This window comes from Ammospiza caudacuta, chromosome 3, assembly GCF_027887145.1.
Source record: "Ammospiza caudacuta isolate bAmmCau1 chromosome 3, bAmmCau1.pri, whole genome shotgun sequence".
NCBI lineage: Eukaryota > Metazoa > Chordata > Aves > Passeriformes > Passerellidae > Ammospiza > Ammospiza caudacuta.
In genome coordinates this window covers 8,859,956-8,878,074 of record NC_080595.1, presented here as the reverse complement: position 1 = coordinate 8,878,074, position 18,119 = coordinate 8,859,956, and the positions used below count along the sequence as shown (strand labels likewise).

The 18,119-nt window shown below is 40.4% G+C and overlaps 1 protein-coding gene across 4 annotated transcripts in view; it reads left to right on the top strand.

Moving 5' to 3' along the window:
- MACROD2 (mono-ADP ribosylhydrolase 2) overlaps positions 1-18,119 on the top strand; it is an 846,867-nt gene that overhangs the window by 112,514 nt on the left and 716,234 nt on the right. The gene's annotated exons all lie outside the window — the stretch shown is intronic.

The following is an 18,119-nucleotide window of genomic DNA, read 5'->3' as shown; positions in this document are numbered from 1 at the left end:
AAACTATTGCTTTAGCCTGTTCTTGACGTGGCAGGGAAGCGATGGTGCCGCTGGTGGCCGTGCCGGGAGCGGGGTGGCTCCCCTTCATGCCCCAGTTCGTGCCCCAGTTCATCTCCCGGTGCCCGGTTTTGGGCTGGGCAGGTGATCCCGGTTCTCTGGTTTTGGGTCCAAGGAGCAGGACAGGCCGCGAGTTTCACGAAACACAAACAAAATTTAAAAATATTAAATTTAAATTTATTTGCGTTTAAAGCACAAATAAATGAATAAATTTTCTCAGTTCCAGTCACCACATGGCTGTGGGTGCTGTCGCTGGCTCCCCTGGCATCTCCCCGGCTGTGGCGCTTCATGTAAAGCATTGCAGGCTATGGCAGTTTTGGGGAATTTGAGGGTTTTCCCGAGGTCACTCCTTTGGAATGATCAAATGGATACGAACTCGCCAGGACATCCCTTATCATGCTCGACAGCACTGAGATTGAGTGGGAACTGTGGCCTGGCCAGGCTGCACTCCTTGGGGATTTGTCCTAAAGTTTCTGCCCTTCAAACACAAGCAGAAATTTATGGTCGTTAAAGGGCAAAGTAGAAAACATCTTCCCCAGGCGTTTTTTCATCAAACCGAGTTTCCTTTACCTGTAGTATTAGGTTTGGCAGATGAGGTTGATGTTTCTGTTGATTTTTTAAAAATTTCCCATTGAACGAGATGTCTGCCCCAGCAGACAGCTGCTGCATTCACAAGCATCCCATTCTCTTCATTGGCCGTGCACAAGTGATCTTGGCCACCTCATGCAGGGCCTTGACCAGCCTGTTCTCCAGCACACAGCCAATGTCTGGGGGAGGGCAAACTCCTGAAAACTGGCTCTGCTCATCCCACTTATCCTCCAGTTGCACTTTTTGCTGGTATCAGAAGACTACAAGAGCTCCATTAAAATTTCAAAGAGCTCAACTTCTGTAAATCCTATAGAAACTTCTACATAGTGCACTGTCTGTGTAAAGTTTGAATACTTTAATTGCTGTTGATCTCTTTTGTCAGAAACAAAACTAGACAAAAGTGTCAAACTCATCCTTCTCAAGAGGATTTTAATAAATTTTTGAATGCTGCTTGATTGACTTGATACTTAGATATATGAAATGTTATATACATGCTGTATTTATTCAGCTAATTAAAAAAAAACTGGATTGATTTTCTTTTATAAGGAAGGAAAAGGATTTTTTCACTGCCACTTCAATTCTAATCTTTCCCTGAGGAGAGCAAAAACTAATAATAAATTGACTTCAGGTTAAGGTGCAATTGTCTGTATTGATAATCCTGGCAGTGAGCTGTGTCCTAACCAGCTCAGAATAATCATCTGTATTGCATATACATCTTAATGCATATCTGGCACATTATAGGCATATGGATATATATGTACATGTATTACATGAACATATCATACATCTGGTGCTACAGCATGCCCCTGTCTCATCATGTGGGACAGAATAGTGGGCTCTGGAAATGCTAAGACTTGGGAAATGTTGCACCTATCCTGTTGTTTTTTTTTTTTTTTTTTTTTTTTTTAAACTGAGATTCCTTAAAGGTTATAGTAGTATTTTTCAAAAACTTTGTGTATTTGGTACTTCTCAAGCTGTATTACGTAAGAGATTCCAGGCTTATGTTGCTGTGCCATGTTGCTAAGCCTTCACACAGATCTGTGGGATGCTTATAAAAGATGTATATGGTACTCATCCAGCTATCTCTCAGCTTAATTCCAAGGCTGGCCCAGTGCTTATGGCACTGGTTAGAAATTACAGTACGTGTTCCTAGAGAATTCCAAAGGGCATGTCAAAAATAATTACATTTCACCCGGTCACAGCTGCTCTGGAGTACTGAAAGGTCTTTAATGTGCTGTTGCAAACAGATTTTTGACTGTGTTATTTTATGCAAACTCCATAAATATACTTCTTCAGAAGGTGGGTAGCCTTTAAAATGCTCTCCACAAAAAAATATCTTGTACATGGAGATCTTGACCACGTTCTCCATCCTTTTCTTAAAACGTAGGAATTCAAGGTGTCTTCAGTTCCAAGAGAATGGAGAAGTTCTGTTACCAAGGATGGAGCTACTCATATGTTGGGAATAAAAATATGAATATTTAACACACAGGCGTGTGTGTATATTCCTAGGCGTGCCAAAGCCTAGGAATATAATGAGATGTTTTAATTGAATTTTTAAGTTAAAATAATGTTTTACCTGTATTTTGTTTATAGAATTAATTAATGCTCATGACACTGAGATTAAACTTCTTGTCAGACCTACAGGGAAATTACCTTTTGGAAGACACAGTAATCTTGTTAATGCTTCATGGGCTGAGAGGGTTTAAAAGATGTCGGGTGGGAAATTCAGAGTACTCACACTACATAATGTGTTTCACAGAATTTTATGCAGGTTTATAACATGCTCTTGGAAGGTGCTATTAGGTTAATGTGGAAATGATGATGCCTTTTTTTTTTTTCTTCTCCTAAGCATCCTGATGGTGTGATAAGAATTGAAGTTCTGGGAACTCCCTCAGCCAAGGGTTGACCTGAATGACCCTCCCTGTGACTTGACAGGATTTCTGGATATACTTTGTCCTGCTGTAGATCAGGTTCCAGTCATATACATTTCCAGGCAGGACATTTATGAAATATTGAGAAACCAAACACCTTGACTGGGAAGTGAAATTGAATCTGAGATCACTCATCCTCAGTGAAGGAGAGGGCTGGCTGTCTTCAAGAATCAAAACTGAACCCTTGCTTTGTTGAGCATCTCAAGGACAGGTTTCTGTCAGATAAAGCTGAGAGTAATAGTTTGATATTCAATGGAATAAGCTGAAATGAATGTTAGTGGGTTTTAGCTTCAGGCTTTTATGAGGTTATATTGATTTTCCAAAGCAAGCTGTCCCAAATCCAAGTTAGGCATAGGCTGATTTGTAGAGACATGTAAGGAAAGAGGACGCTGAAATATGAACTTCAGTATGATGCACATCCTGAAAGTTTTCCTGATATTCACTAAGTAGTGTTCCTAAGCAAATACATATTGCCTTTTGTGTTAGACTGCAGTCTTTAAATGATCAGACCCATTTCAGAATTAGAATCCAGTTTTGGATATATTCCTTCCAAGTACAAATGTCTGTCAAATTCAGCTTTCAGCACTGTGTATGTACATGGAGTACCTTGTCAAAGTTGGTGCAGCAGCTCTGTATCAAATGTGTCAAAAATGGGAGTGTAATAATGCAAGACAGTCCACAGCCGAGCTAGAGAGGTATGAAGAGTCTAAAACTAAATACTTATTTAAAAGTTGGTGGGCTCAAGTGTGCTTCTTTCTTTTCCCCTGCGAAAGGAATGTGAGAGGTAATAGTTGTTACTGTGGTTATTTTGTCGCTCTGTCAAGGCCAGGAGGTTAGACCACTGTACCTGTATTTTCTGCCATTCCTCTCTCTTCTCTCCAGGCTTTCTCCCCATTCTTCTTTCCAGCTCTCCTAAACAGCCCCAGGGAAAAGCCCTGTCAACTCAGAAACACTCCTGATGCAATCACATCTGTATTTTCCCTAAGGCAAATAAACAGCTTTGCTTGTGAGATCATGTGCTATGGATAGCAAAATTAAGTAACTTAATAGGGTACTTGAAATTGCAAAGCCTTTGAGTGAGGTATTTATTTTTTATTATTTACAGGACACATTGCAGTGGGTGAAGAAAGCTGACTCTGTAAAGTCCATTCCAGGAAAGTTTGCTCCTAATGCTCAAAGTGAATATTTGTATTTAAAAAGCAATTTCCTCTGTTTGTTAGATGTCAAACCATGAAGCCAGCATGACAACATTTTTAGGAGAAACAGTGCTAACTCCTTTGCAGCTATGAAGAACATGGAGTTTTTCCTTGCTTACTTGACAAAGTAAGTAATGCTGTCAGAACACAAGAGACTTTCCTTTTGCTTGATGTGGCTTTGAAAGTGTGTTAAAGGCAGGAAAAATAGTGTTCCTCCAAAACAACCTTGAAAACCTTAGCTGAGATTGTTAGTAATGTCTAGTGTGTGTGAGGAAGAATCCTGTGAAGGAAAAAACCTGCTGTTCTGCCCTCAGGGTAGTTCTGCATTTGCAAATTCACATTTTTATGGATGAGGCCTATACTGAGCTGAACAAAGTGGTAAATGCATTTTTACACCTGCCTCTATAAAAAGGGCTCCAGTAGTACAGAAATACATTAAAAAAAAACTAAAGAAAAAACCAACCTGAAACCTTCTAAAATGGCAGGAAAAAAAAATCTGGTGCAATTTTGGTCTTGGACTCTTTCTTGGAGCTTTGTTGCTGCTTATGCAAGAGTTACCCAGAGCCAGCCGTTGAGGATAGAGAGATATGCAAGGCAAGGGTGATTTGGGGCTTGCTAAGAAGGGGCTTGGGGTGGATGACTCCTTTCTGTCCATGTTCCTGTTTTGCCTGTTAATGTTGGAACTCATTGCTGCTCCTGCTGGTGCCTGTTTAGACACTGGTCAGACAATCAGTTGGGCAAAATTCACGTTTTATATTCATAACCAGTTTTTATAAATCATAGTTCTTCACAAGTTTGTTCTGAAAGCTTGAAAAGTCACATGTTTTCTCTCAAGTCTATTTGCAGGCCATGAAAATAGTTCTTTGGTACTTTCTCTTTGTTTTTACTTCCTGATGGCCCCAGAGGATTTTCCGCCTTTGTCTCCACCACTCAGCCGCCCTCTGCCAGGCTTTTTGCATATGCCCTGCCTCTTACCCACCTCCTCTCCCCCTCCTCCTGCAGTGCCCAACAGTTGTTTCTCCACACATCAGCCCACATGGGAACATTCACATTCCAGCTTTTTTTGCATTGTGCATTTTTTTGTGCCTTGATCTTATGCCGAGAGAAGCTGCTTCTGTTGAACTCTTCTCTCTCTCTTATTGTCCTCCTTTGGCCCCTTTTACATGTTAGAGAGTTTCCTATTTTCTTTCCTCCTCCTATTAGTTGAGCAGCCTTGCTTAGGTCTAATCTGGTAAAATTACAGTGGCTAAGTTTCTGCACTTGTATAATGTATGAGTTCCCCAATTTGAATATTTTGCATTCCTGGTAAACTCAAAGCAAGTGTGTGGGGATACAATGCTGCTGAAGGCATTAGGTGGTGATCTGTAATATCTGCAAAAACGTACGCCCCCTGCTTTGCAGGCAAATGGAAGCATTAGCACATTTATTTTGGCCAAATGCACCACCCTAGTTGTTTGTGTCTAGTCTGTGTTAACATCTAGCAATGAGCCGGAGTCTGTGCATTTGCTGATTTGCTTGTGTAATACCTGGGTTTGAAATTATGAAAGGCTGTGCCAGTGTTGAATATATGAATAACTCAGAAGTGTTTATTCTCAGGAAGGACTAAGTTTACATTGTCTGAACAGATTTATTTAGTCGTGAGCAGGGGTTATTATTCTGTCTTCCTCTGTTCAGCAAGAGAGGCTGTTTCAGGAATGGCTTTGTACAACAGCAGTTAATGGGGTTGGCAGAAAGTTATGGGTTGATATGGTCATTAAAAGTGAGTTAACAGGAATTTTTAAATTTCCCTGGCCATGAGAAACGTAGTGATGAAATTCTGACTCAGGAAAAGGACACACAGGCAGAATCTTTATCTTAGTTGAGAAGACAAGTAAGTTTTGTACAAGACTCAGCCCCACCAGCACCATCTGTGTGAATTGGTGTAGGCGCTGGCGTGTTTTCAGCATCTGCTGGCTGAATGTGCTGTGGAAAGATCCTTGAAGCTAAACAGAAAAAAAAAGTAGTTGTAAGGCATATGTGTGTGTTCTTTCACATTTCCTTTCCTAGTCGTACATCGTTAATGGTGACCTTACTTTTTACCCATAAAATTTTGTTTAGAATTTCCCTCATGTGCAAAGGAGATCTCATTCCTAAAGCACTGGCATGCTCAGCAGAGGCATCCTATTTCCTTTGAGTCTCAGAAGCACATTCTAGTTGGAGAGTTTCCCAGGTGCTCCTTGAGCAATCCCTCTTTAGTCTTCACCCAGTTCCAACACCTAGAATGACTACAGACACTGAGGAGTGAGAAGCTCTCCCCTACCAGCTGTCTGCCCAGAACTTGCTGGTGAGCAGGGAAGTGAGGAGAAGGCCTGAGACCTGGGAATTTGAGCAGGTGATGGGCATGCATTGTTTAGTGGGTATGACTTGCTGGTACTGAGGATGAAGTTCACTGAAGTGGTAAGAAGCTGAATTTTCATGGGAATTGGAATCTGAAATTAATTTTAAGCTTGGTATCTGGAGCAGTGTTCCTCATTTTCTTTTTTTTGTTCTCCCTTCCTTAATCCATCTTTAATCTCCTTCCTCAAAGGTTTTGTTCTTTGGCCTTTGGTGCACACACACTAATTGCTGCTGCCAATCCCAAGGCCTTGGGGGGAAGTGTTGGGAATCCTAAAGAGAGGTAACCTGTAGGAACCCATAAGAGACCTTCAGCTCTGTGACTCAGGAGAACAAAGCCATTTGGCTGACCTGGATGTGGCTGTGTGTGATGTGCAGCACGTAAGATAGTTGACTTGCCTGAGAAGGTGACAACAGCAGGTCTGTTAGTGAAGAAGGGAGTCTGACTTTTTCTTTGAGTTCTTTGTTTCTCCTCTCACCTTAAAAGTAAGAAAACCAAACTCCTGCCTTTCACATAGACAGCTGAGCATGTTTTTGTCTCCCCTAAGAACGGTCTACACTGTATAGCTTTGTATCCAATTCATTGGTGGGAAAAAAGATTTTCAAAGCTGCTTTATCGTCACTCTTTCACCTGCTTCTCCACCTAAACCCCACTGCTCTTCACTGGAAGTTTGTGGCATTGATGCCAGAGGTTTTGTCTCCATTCCCTTCTGTAAAAAACGTGGAAGGCAGGCCTAGCTCTGCCAAGACAGCAGGTTAAACACAAGGCCTGTAGCACAGTCATTACAGTCTAAGTCATGCCATGGGATAGAGAGATCAGTGATATACACTCTTGAGTGGTTTGGCTTTTCATTTCTTTGCTTGCTACTCTAGGTAGGTTTTAAAACCAGGATATAAATCTATTTCTAATCTTCAGGTATTTTGACAGAAACTCAGAGGTGTAAAACTCAGTTTTGCACATTGCTCTGAAAGCAGAACTACGTAGTGATGGTATTGACAGGGCTAGCTGGACCCATGGTCTGAATCAAATATGGTCTGTCTGTAGTCCTAATTAAAGCATTACTGTATCTCTCTCTCCACATAAGCAGGCTTTCAGATACAGTAGAATTGTGAGAACTATTTGATTACCACTTAATGAAAAAGAAAAAATAAAATCTTCATTTGAATGAGAGAAGCAGACAGAGTCCCTCATTAAAAGTGGAGTGGTTCTTGACCTGTTCAGTGATTCTTTAAAATCATGTATTTCTCAAACCATCAGCAGCCCAAACTAGCAGATCATTTATAGGTTTTGTTCACCTGATTTGTACCTCAGCGTATCTTCAGGTAAAAACCATGCAAGATGCTTGTTACAATAGCAACATAGTTTTGTACATAAAACCTCAAACCTTTTACAAATAAATTGACCACAGTACCCCCTGAGATGCAAAGTATGATTTTTGAAGGTGATGCTTGAAACATCTGCTTTTGTAGTTAAAATGCACTGAAACCAGAAGTTTGCCTTGCAAATGCCCGCAGATGCAACACCCAGACTCCAAGAGAAGCTCAGGAAGAGCTGTTAACAGCTGCACTGGGAAATTACCTTCATATTTAAATATGAATGCATCTAAAAATAGCCCCAGTGAGAAATGAAAACTCCATTTGTTGTTAGCCTGCCTAGTATTTGTCTTTATTTCTAGTTGGTGTTATTTTACATTATTGTTGGTGGATATAACAAAGCCTATTTCGTTTCTTCTTGATCATTTTTTCCCGGGGGTTGTAGAGAGGTTCTGATTGCAATTGTAAATTCTTTAGCGAACAAGTCGTGATTGCTATGGATTGTTCAGCCACAATCATTTTGAGCCTGTGCCGGGTCAGCTCTGTGCTCTGCGCTCACAGTGGAGCCTAGAAGCACATAACAGAAGGGATTCGGGTTATTGAGTTCAGGTCCTCAATACTCCAGGCAAGAGCATCTAAAAATGGGTTTGTGCAATGCATCTGGTTGGCTGCTGCCGCAGAGGGCAGCCCCATCTCTGCTTCTGTATCAGCTTGTGCTTGGCCAGGCCTTTAGTCTGCTCAGCTGCCAAAAATGCAGACTTCCTCCCAGAATGAAACATGTTTTGGTGGTGCTGCTTTTCTGTGCAGCTTATGATGGAGCCAGACAAGTGCTGGTGCCTGTGGGACCATCCTGTTCCTCTGCACTTTGGTTGTTGGGTCCAGCATGCTGCACTGTGGAGCTGAAGGTGGCTTTTGTGGTCAGCTTTCAATGTACTGCAGGTATGCTTTTCAGAGAGGTGAAAGTCAAGTTCTAATCCTCATTAGGGGCTCTATTCAGTCTCCATGGATTTAATGGAAACTTTCTGTGTATGTGTGCATGGATCAGTTTCAAGTCAAATCCATGCACTCGAAGAGCAGATGAGCCAGCTCTGAATGACAGCCAGTCACACTGCACGTCACAAATTGCTGCTGGCTCAGTTTCACTTATTTGTTTATTTACTTCACCGTTCTGAGCTGCCTGCAAAACAACTGCAAAGCCCTGCTGCCTGCTAGTTATGGTTTTCCACCCTCCACCGCCCTTCAAACCTGACTTCAGCACTGCATCTGTGAACTTCTGCCTTAAGAGGTCTCATACAGCCTTGTTCATAGCAAACGTACGAGTTTGGCATATGCAGCTGTCAAATTTCTTACTGTTTATGTCGCCTGTCATATTTCTACAAAAACATTTTTCTTCTTTGCTTTTCAATTTCTGGAACTAAAGAGAAATACTCATCTCTTTCTGTAACCTGTAATTCTACATCTGCTGTATTTTTAATAACAATAGATGCCATAACACACTGTGGCTGTTAGTGTGGAATTACTTTGTTGTTTTCCTGATGGTCTAAGGATTTTAATATGTTGGCCAAATGCCTCATTGAAAGGATTGTGGCATTGGCATGGAAACTGGCACTTTCATCAAATTGTGTGGCAGCTGTTCATTTTGTCATGACTGTAGCAACCCTTTGCTCTCGCAATGTGGTGCTTGCGTTACTTAAGGTTTCAAGTAGAAGCAGTCTCATGTAACTATTGATGAAATATGCAGAGCTTATTCTGGGAGTCCCTGAGCAGTGGGTGCTGCCAGAGACAGGGCAGGATCTCTTCACTCTTGTGACCAGTGACTCGAGGAAATGGAATTAAGCTGAGTTAAGGGAGGTTTGGGTTGAATATCATGAAGGGGTTTTTACCCACAGGGTGGGTGTCTATTTAACAGGCTCCCCAGGGAAGTGGTTAAGCCTGACAGAGCTCCAGAAACATTTGCACAATGCTCTTAGGCACATGGTGGGATTCTTGGGATGTACTGTGCCGGGCCAGGAATTGGGCTCAATGATCCTGATGGGTCCCTTCAAACTCAGCATATTCTGTTATTTTATGATTATTAATCCTATGTAGCCAGCTTTGAAATCTATCTGTGTTCTCATCCTAGGGTGGTTTGGGTCCGTTCCCTTCTTAGAGATGAAGAGAAGTTACCAGCATTGATCACTAGCTGCTTTTGGAATGACTTTTGGAAAACATCCCTGAACCTCTATAAACCCAGGAATGCCGTGCAGAAAAGCAGGGAATGTCAATTTGTCCTTTGCTATGGTACTCCAGTCTGTAGAATGCTGTGTACTAGGAAAACATATTTACATAAGCTTGAGAGTCAGGAGGACATGGTAGGGATTTGCATTTTCATTTTGGTGAGCAAAGACGTTGCTGTGTTGTGTTTGTGGCAGAGAGCAGAGGTAGATGGGAATGAGGGAGCCGTGGCAGCCCAAGCAGGAGTCATTTACCAGAGGGACGATGAGGCATCACTCTAACAGGCACTGACCTGTTGCTGGCCTGTGAAGGGCTGTACCTTTCCACTTTGAAGCTCTACAAGTTTAATAGCTTTAACCCAAAGGCTTTCAGAATTCTGTTGGCTATCCTTATAATACCGTAGATGGCTTTGCATACGTATTTTTTATTTCATCTCATGGCAGTGATATGCTGCCTGGATTATAGGCATCTTTTTGAAATTGCTAATTAAAATTCCTTTAAAGTTTTTGGATTTGCAGGCTGAGCTGTCTTCTGTATTGTTTCAAAAGTGGGTGTTATAAATTTTGTAGGCATTAGTGTGTTGTTTAGAAAACAGATGTTATTTGATATCTTCAAGTCATCTGACTTTTTCTGGGTAAGAGGGAGAGCACTGCAGACAAAGAGGAGTTTTAAAACCTGGGCTCTCAATTTGTGTGTCCTGTGGCCTGCCAGCTCTTTTACCTTTTTCTGGATGGCTTAGTCATCCATCCAGTTAGTGGTGAGTCTGCTTTAATGTAAGCACTTGAGGCCTGGGTTTTGGGTCTGTTATTTGAAGTGGAGTTCACAGCATTTTAAATTTTAAAACCATTACTTTGTAATAGTATATTGCAGTGATCTGCAGCAGAGAAAACAAATTGGTTAGTGCAGGAGTAAATAATCTCCTAGAATAAGGAAAAAAACCCCAACATATAGAAGATTGAAGGAAATATTTTATGGCTTCTACTAGTTTTTTTTATAATCAAATGTGACTGCTTTCCTCTCTGTCTGTTCTCTGCACACACATGCACATACATATTTTCCTTACATTCCAAATGTTTCTGATCAGAGCAGCTAGTTGCAGGCACAAAGGCTGTTAGGAAAATATCAGTCCTAGAAAGAGCAGCTATTGAAAGATTAGACGTGACTGAAAACAAAATCTTGTAGAAGAATTTCTAATGTAATTGTAACATAATTTGTTGCTGCTTTTGCTCTGCTGTGGCATGATTAAGTACTGAATTTGAATCAGCTTTTAAAAGAAAATGCTTACTTTCATTCCACAGCACAATTGGCAACTAAATAAAAGTTCAGACTGGATTTTTTTTTTTCCCAGCCCTCTTTTCACAGAGAAAGAGAAATGTACATAGGGTCTTTTGTATTTTGCACAGGGGAAGTGTAGCACAATGGGCCCGTTGGAGGAAAGCAATTCCGATAATCAGTTTTCTGTACTACTTATTACAACTGGTCAGGACTGAGGTTTAATTAAATTTTAGGGATAAAGGACAATAGAGTGTGCTAAGGTTGGTGAGTCAGCTTAAACTTAGAATTTCCTGGCTTTAATCCATTTCTGTGCCAACTCAGTAGTACTTCAATGTATGACTTCAGATGGGATTCTCTTGTATAGAAAGCAATAACTGTTGAGGTTTCTGAAGTTTTCCAGGGTCTCCTTTTACTTCCAAAATAATTATTTGTTCATGAGTGGGTAATAGGAGTGTGGCACCTGGGAATGCCCCCCTTCTGTGCCAAGTTTCAGTGCTGTGGGTTTACACACTAAGTTGTCAGGTTTGTTAGCTTGTCACTGTTTTTAAAACAATTCTAAAGTACAGTGATTTCAACAGGTTAGTTTGTTAAGAGCTAATGTTTTTTGACTCTTAAATGTCTTGTATCAAATTTAGAGAAGATGGAAATAACCTGGTGTGCCATTATGACATTTAGAGTGACCTTCTGTATAATGGGGCCCAAATAACTTCTTGGCACTATTTTTTGGTATCACAGCTGTCACAGGCACAGCTTCAAAAGACATCCTGTCTTCCAAGGTGGAGAGTCTGATGCATATCTTAAATATGAACTGTTGCATGCTTGTCCTCCAAACTGGCATTGCTGTTAAAACCTGTTCCAGTTTGTGATCTGCCTGGTGGCAGTGGCATTGGACATCCTCAGCAAGGCAAAAGTAATCTCTGTGATAAGAATTGTCACATATTCTGGGGTTTGAGGGCTGCAGGTAAATCACTCCTGCCTTGTTGTTGGATGTCTATATTAATTGCATTCTTCTGTTTGCCCACACTGAAACAAATTTTCTAGGTTTTGAATTTCTTCTTTAGAGCTTTTCTAGTGCTTTTCTAGAGCCATTAACATTTTTTCCCCAAGATGGATACAGCTGCAGCAGTGAATGCTTCAGTTTGTGCTCAACCAACAGCACAAATTCAGAATAAAAGAGAATTAAAATTTGAATTCTTTATTGATGGCATTCACTCTTCAGCATCATTTTAGTTACGCCTTTCTGTCAGACTCTCAGTCTACAGATCTTTTAAAACCAGTTGTGTAGAATTTTATTTTTCAGGCACATCTAGAATATTAAAAAAAAAGAAAAGCAGAATGGACTGTGTAGCAGGGTGCCTGGAATTTTGCTTTTGTATTCTTTAAGAGTCATAAGAAACTTGAGCTGGTACTTCTACCCTGCACTGTACTTCTGTGCTATGTTAATGTTTCTTAATGATCAAGTGCCACTGTTTTAGCATCCACTTACATAATTAATAGATAATTAAATAAAATATACTAATAGTGGAGAACCCCAAAACACTATGTTGAGATATATTTAATTCTCCTGCTGTGAAAGAAAACACTGCTTCAGAAACTTTCCTTTTCATGCTTTTTCCTTCACACACTTTATGCTTTTGTGGGTGATATACTCAGCTAAACTGGCATGTTATGAACAGTCTGTGCTGCACTTCTGCATTGCAATAGTTTTTCTTGAGTAATGATGTGAGAAATTTAAAAAATCCAACATAAATCAATACCCAACTTAGATCTTTTGTATCTATCTGCCTTTTAGCTGCTGTTAGAGAATACATTTGTGGTCCTGCATGGTATGGGTTGGAATACCTAAAATTTGAAAAACGTTTAGGCTTAAAAAATATGTTTGCAATTAGTTAATTCTGATGTAGAATAATTTTATTGAATAAATTAGGAACTATAGTAAAATGGAGGAGACACCTATGAATTTTGCCAATGTATGATTAAAGTGAAAACTGCTTCACACTACCTAATTGTATAAACAGTGTTAGTAAGACTAATTTTATAGACTGTAAATATTTGGATTGGCATTTGTCATAGCATTTAGTTAGGACAAGCCCCTATACTGTATTTATTCCCAGCCTAAGACATATGCTACTTTTACACAGATGTTCCAAATCAGTGTGTTCGGGCTGCTTATTCCCACCTACATTCATGAATCATTTGAAAAGGGAGGATGGAAAACACTGACAATTTTAGCAAATGCAATTCCAGAAACTCATTAATAAATAAGTTTCACACGTCCCCAAACCTTGAATTAACAATAAACCTTATATGAGAATGTGAAAATGATACCTACTGGCCATTTTTTCCCAGTGTTTGTGCTGTAAATGGTACAGGGAAGGCTGTTGAGTAATTTTGCTCAATGATGGGCTACATATTGCTTTTACAGAGACCAGTTTTCTACTTCAGACAACAAAAGCTCAAAATTTTGTTGTTTGTTTTTTTTCCTTAAATTCTAATTGCTGAAAAATTATTTCAGCTAGTCTTGCTTATCATATAACAATGAAGTTTTAGGGCAATTGACCTGCTGACCTTAATTCCCAGGAAACTGTCACATTTCTTCTTTATTCCTTTGTTCACCCTAACAATGTGACCCAAAATACTACGGAGCTTTAAAGTTTCTCAGCGTAGTAAGGTCAAGCTTGAGTCGCCATAGTTACAGTTGAGCTCCGCGGGTCAGAGGGCAAACAGATTAATGATGTCAGACACATCTTTAAACGCTTCTTACACCGCTTGGCCGTGCGGTGAGCAGCTGAGCATATTTGAGATGACAAAGGCCTCCTTAAGTCTTGCTAATAGGAGGGTCTTGGGAGATGGCTGATGGAAGGGTCCCTTCCGCTGCGCGCCGCCGTTCAATATCCAGCGCCGGTGGGCACTGGTGGCGGCTGCTACGCTTCACACTGTCAGAAGAATATTGCAGAGTGGATAAAGAGCTGCTGCTCCCCTGTGCCTTTCGTTCTGGACATGCGATTCCTTTGTCCAGGATTCAGTCCAGTGGTTAAAAGGCTCAGAGAGGATGTAAAAGAGTAAGCTGGGAGAATATATTGCTATTCTCGATGAAAGACGTGCGCTTTCCTCCGCGGTGGTGAGGTGAAGCCAAGAGAGCTGTGGTTGGAGTGCCTGTTTCCTGGTAGTTATTAATAAAAGCCCTTCTTCATACATGTAATGGTCAGATATTAATAACATATTTGCATTCTTCCTCTAGGTAATGAAACTTTTTAAATTAAGAAGGGAAATATGGCTCACTTGATGACTTACATGGGTTCCTTGTGGAATAAGCCTTGGTTTGGTCTCATGTAGCCCATTTTTATCAGAATTCAACAAGACTAAATAGCTGCTTGATCATTTTACTTTACGAGCAAGAATGTTTTTTCTTTATGAGATCATATTACTTGCACACCTGCACTATTGCACTTTTTTCAGAGAATGATGCATGTTGCACAAAGATGAGAAGCTCTGGGTGACTTGACATCATTGCTATGGTAGTTTAAAAAAAACCCAAACCAATAACCCCACAAACCCCAGCAGTGACTTTCACATGCTCTATATCCCAGTATCTTCAGCAAGCTTCTGATTTTGAAACAACATCTGTGTGAAACATGAATTTATTCTTGAAATGGAAATCCAGCTAATGGCTTGTGTAAGTCTCCAAAGTGAGTAAAAAGAGTAAAAACTTTACAATGACTTATGGAAGCAGCATCAATATTTCTTTATTATATGTGTACACTGTCCTTCATCAAAATGCATTATCAATTCATCATTGGGTAGTTGACAGCAGGAAAGTAGGAACTGTTGATGTAAAAGTAATTTAGATGAAGAGGGGAGTGAGAGCCTTTCTGCAACAGTGTCCTGATGCTCCTGGATGGAAGAAGATTGTCAGTCCTGGGAAGGACTTGGTTGCCTGGTGCTGCTTTACAGTCTTTGCTTGTGACTGGTAGAACTGTGGAGAACTGTGTAGTATTTCCTCTTCAATCCACTGGAATTAATTGCAACAGAAGCATTTGGACACCCAGTGGTCAGCAAAATAAATACTCGTCTGTCACGGCTTGTTATATTGGGCTGTATCAAGGGCATAACAAACAAAAATTTATGTTCTTTCAGAGTCATTAACATATTACTTATGCCTCTGAAAGGTGCACTGTTAGCTTTTGGATAGTTTTCATAAAGTTTTCTTATCCTTATATTTGATATTCAACAGATGCTGTTCCCTTCAGTCTGAAGTTCTGGGAGTGCAGTGTTGTCTTTATTCTAATACTAATGAAGAATAGACCACTCTAATCAAGTTTAAATATCTTTTCATTGTAGCTGTGAGGTGAAAGAAGAAGCTCCTTATTTTCCAGTATTACTTTTCCAGCCTTGTAAGATATAGTATAGCCTCTTTCTCTATAGATCTCTTTCCTTTGGCCAAGTGCAGCTTCCTTTTCTTCCTCAGAGCACTAATCTAGTACTTGAGAGTTAAGTGCTGCCCCTGTTTCATGTGGTGCTCATCTCCTCCGGTCCAAATTTTTTCACTGATCGTCACATTCTCCCCTGTGAGAGCTTGCTGCTTTTGCACCTACTTTTTCACCTGAAGTAAGTTTTGATTACGTCAGTGCACAGAGTCATCCATGGAAAGTTTTGGGTTGGAAAGGACCTTAACAATCATCCAGTTCCAGCCTCCTGCCATGGACAGGGACACTTTCCATTAGTCTGGTTTGCTCAAAGCCCTATCCAGCCTCACCTTGAACAGTTCCAGGGATGGGTGATCCACAATGTCTCTGGACAGCCTATTTCAGTGCCACCCTCACAATAAAGAATTTTTCCCTAATATCTAATGTAAACCTACTCTGTCAATTTGGATCCATTCCCCCTTGTCCTGTCTCTCCATGCTCCTGTTAACAATCCCTCTCCATCTTTCTTGCAGACTCCTTTCAGGTACTGGGTACGTCACCCCTAAGCCTCCTGTTGTATAAATTCTTTCAAGCTTATTAGTGTTATGGAGACTTTCATGTGTCAGCTGCATCTAAGAAGTTAACTGATATTTTTGAAGAATATTTCTTTTAAAGAGTAGCTGAGTTTGTCTTGGTCTTGGGAAAACTGAGGAGTTCCATGTGTGTGGCATACCTGGATATACTAAATACTGCAGCTGGGCCTGTGGCATGCAATCAGAGTGGGAGAGGGGGTCTGACTGCACAAGAACTGGGGCAGAGCACCAGCAATTCATTTTATCAATAATAAGTCATGAGTAGAGCACTGGTAAACGAGTGAGGCACTGCTGGTCCTTGTACAGGTGCCATACCAGGACTGGGAGAGCTGTTTTCAGACAAAGATATTCTCATCCAAGGTGAAAAAGCAGCTGCTGCAAACTTTCTGCAGGAAACTCTTCACTTGTTTCCTTACAGTTCTGTGCACCTTTCAGTTCTTAATCGGCAGAACAGCTCAGCTAAGGGATTTCTTAATGTGGCAGGTTCTGGACTGACAGCACTTGTATCCCCTGGGAGCTGTCAGATTCTGCTGCTGGGGTTGGATTTGCCTGTGATCATTCAGTGATTAGTAATGACACTATTTCTTTATGGTCATTATTTTGAGGGAATTTTATGTGATTGACAGAACCACATAATTAAGAAAGATGAAAAAAAAAAAACTCACCCCAAACTTTGAGCTAGCCAGCTCTCAAAATGCGCTTTTCTGATGTGGGAAAACGTGTTTGTCATTCTGTACTTGTGTTGATTTAGACATTGAGTGTATAACTCAAGATCCCTTGGCTTCTAGAGCCATATTGTGTGTGCTTTACTGGCCTGTTTGAATTGTTAAGAACTGCATCTCAAATTGAATTTTTATTCTGTAATGCTGCAGCAGACAAAAGTTAGCCTCAGTTTCCATGTGCTAGTCATGAAGTGTATTAAAGGGGTTTGCATCTTAACAGATAGACAGTGATTCTCTGTTGGATTCAGATATAATGAACTGATTGTAAACCTGATAAAAGAAATGCTAGAAGAGTAAAAAATGTGTTGGAATCTCTGGCTACAAATTTACATGCCATACCCTTCCAAAAAACCCACCAAAATCAAGGAAATTTGCCAATTTAATAGTGAGTTTTGCTAGGTTATATTATGTTTTGTGTGTTTTGACAGATGTTGTAGCCACATGTGACAGATGTTGTAGCCACATGTTCTGATAGATTTTTTTGTGTCCATTAAGCACTGATATCATTCACTGGTTTCAGCTATGGCATGAGAGATGGCTGTGAGCACCTTTGCAAAAACTGCACAGAAAGACTCCCTTTGTGCAGCTCCAGAGATCCCTTGGAATGACTGACAGCAGAGCTTGCTTTCCCTGCTTTGAACAGAGTCCTTTCATTTGCAGCCACGTTTAGGATAATGCCATGAATTTTCCTTGTGCTCCCTAGCATTGCCCCTCCGCTTGTCCCTGTGCCTGAGCTTTCATTCCTGGTGAAACTCAAGGCACTGTTACTGGCCCATGTCTTTCCCTATCTGAAACTAATTCTTCTTCCTGATGGTCTTGAGGGCAGCCTGTGCTAGTCACATCAAAGGTCTGGTTTCTTTCAGGGCGGTACTTGATAGGGATGGAAATTTCCACAATCCTCTCCTGATGTTAATAGAGGAGCTCTGATTTATGAGAGATATAATTCTTCCAGTTTTAACTTTTACAATTCATGAAGCTGCTCGTGTCTGGGGTTATTATTAGATTAGGTATCCATTTTCTTAATAAAAAACGTGGATAAGTGGAGGCTCAACATGAAGATTCAAAAAGGGAACTGTAAAAAAAGTTACTGAATAATAGAATTATTTTTCAGGATAATTTGTTTTATACTAATCTTACGGTGCGAAATGTGCCCAAGCACAACTTGCAGTGATTTGCAGTCTACTTCCTAAAAACAATTTTTATGTATGATAATTAAGTAACTTCTGATAACTCTGTGCTATCAAGTACTGGGGTTTTTTCTTTTTCAACATAGCATATAACAAACCACTGCTGTCCTCATCACTGCTGTTGAACTAAAACTTTCACCATTTTTTGTCTCAAAAAATGTATTTGGGAAGCTTGTAATGAAAAACTTCCAATGTGAAGTCCATTCCCTGGACTTGGAAAGTGGCACAAAAGCAGATTTTTTTGAGGTGATTTCCTAAAACTG